Here is a 2340-nt window from a genome sequence, read left to right as displayed (position 1 = left end):
AGATGCGTTTTAGAAAGTAGCTGCAGAAGATCTGGGATGAAAGGGGCTGGTGCAAGAGAACTTCTGTCCCTGGCCAGTTTTGTTTGCTCGAATATGCCGGTGTTTGTATGTTGGAGGGGAGCAAGCCACTGGAAAAGTTTATGTGTGTTTTGAAAGTAGTTCCTGATGTCCCGCCCCCAGGACTCGTTAAGCTTGTGGTGCTGTGCTGTGTCATTTAAATGAGGAGAGAGTTCACCTAAGCACAAAGCAGCCTGTACAGTCTTCTGAACGCTCAGCTTTTCTGAGAGAAATAGGCGGGGAGAATGGAAGGGGTTTCCTTTCATCCAGCCATGCTGTCCATAGCCAGGTCGTGGAGATTTGCAGAAACGTTACCCACGTTCCACTGACACCTTTGATGGTGTGATTGTTTTTAAATGGACGGAAGGACAGAAGCAGTTGCTTAATGACCAAATTCTGTAAACTGTGCAGTGACAGAGGAAGTCGTGAGCATTGACAGCACACAGATGGACTTTTATTCATGTTCCATCCCGTAGCCTTGTGGGGAAATACTATGTGTCGTCTCTACAGAGCAAAATTAATATCTTTAAATACAGATCTGCCTGTTTCCTTTTTTTTTTTTTTTTTTCGGGGTCAGGTACTAAACTGTTCTGCTCTGCAAGCACCAAAATTTGACATAGATTTAAAATAGTTTCCAATTCCAAAGCTTGAGCAATATGTTAAAATTGAGAATGTCTTCTTCATATACAGTCTGTGTGGTCCACCTTAATGTGTTTGTATGCTGTCTTGATGGGGGACCTTCTTTGTGCCAGGGATTTTGGGAATGGTGCAATAAGCAGTTACAGGGTGCTGGTAATAGAAGTGAACAACTGTGTGGGAAGGTTCCAAATCCCAAAAACTGATGCAGTTTAAGCCTGTCAGTGCACATACTTTCTGTGATGGACTCTTTCACCTGCAGCTCTCAGGAGAGATGAGATTTGGGCCAGATGCAGTCTAGAGCTATTATCACTGAGGCTGTTTCCCCAGAGCCGGTGTGCCTGGCTGGAAGCACTTGCACAGGAACACACTGTGCTGTTAAAACAATTCTAGCTTTACTTACAGTTGCCTAGGGAAGGAAGGGACCTGCAGTGTTCCCTGGAACTGCCTTTTGCTGTTTGGGAAGAGTTGTTGTCAAGTGAATAGCTTCAAAGTTTGAGAGATTTTTGTTGTTTTCTCTTAAGTTTGTTGGCTGGTTTTTGGTTTGGGTTCGTGTTAGGGTTTTGTTTTCCTAACACTCATTTCTTGCCAGGTGAAGACAATCTGTTTGTCAGTGTAGCTCAGCTGGTTAGAGCAGAGTGCTGATAAATGACAATGTTGTGGGTTCAATCCCTGTATGGGCCATTCACTCAAGACTTGGACTCGATGATCCTTGTGGGTCCCTTCCAACTCAGACTATTCTGTGGTTCTGTGAAGAACAGATCAGAGGCTTTGCTATGAAATCTGACTGAGTGTTCTGCTGGGAGATGATGTGGAGAGTGTCCAGAAAACATGGTCTGTGAGGAAGGGGTTAAGTAAAAGGCTTTGTTTAGTTTAGGTGTGGATGAGAGAAGGTGCTCCTGTGCCCAGATCTGTTAAAGGTGGCTGAGAATGGGGGCAGTAGTGCAGGAAAGTGTTATGCTCCAGAGCTACAGGGATCAGGGTAAGGGATAACCTATTAAAGTCACAGCAGACAGACTTCAGTTAGGTACTGGAGGCACTGGGTTCCTCTGGCCAGATTAGACAAACACATGTTGGGACTGGTTGATCTCCTCCCCGCCCCCAGCAGAAATACGAGCCCCAAAGGTCTCCATCCTTTGTGAAGAACGACAGGTGTCAAATTTTACACTGTTCTTGCACCCTGCTGGAAAGGGACATTGTCCATCACAAGTAATGTCATCTTGTCCCTGTAAGCCAGAGAGAGGAACAGATTCCCACTCCTCTCTCCTTTGCAAGAGAATGAGAGTATGTCTTGGTTTGAAAGACAGGCTTCTGCCAAGGAAGGCGGGAACCTCCCTTGGAACAGAAAAATATGACCCTCTTCCCTCCGAATTATTATAATTTTGAAGTTAAGGGGCTTTCAGGCAAAGATATGGGAAAAGTAGTAACAGTTCTTTACCAGTATGTACATGTATAACAAGGCAAACAAACAACAACACCGGCAGCAACAACAAACAAAAAGAAAGGAAAAAAAAGCCAGAAAACCCAATAAACAGATTTCCCTACTCTTTAAGCAATTTCCCCTTTGGTGTAGTGACGGTCACAGCCAGCAGGGGTGCTGGCAGGCTCCCGGCCAGGCAGAGCAGGTGAGATGACTCCCCCTTGGCT

Source organism: Corvus brachyrhynchos, unplaced genomic scaffold (assembly GCF_000691975.1).
Source record: "Corvus brachyrhynchos isolate BGI_N302 unplaced genomic scaffold, ASM69197v1 scaffold398, whole genome shotgun sequence".
NCBI lineage: Eukaryota > Metazoa > Chordata > Aves > Passeriformes > Corvidae > Corvus > Corvus brachyrhynchos.
The sequence above is the reverse complement of the archived record's forward strand: the minus strand, read 5'-3'. Positions refer to the sequence as shown.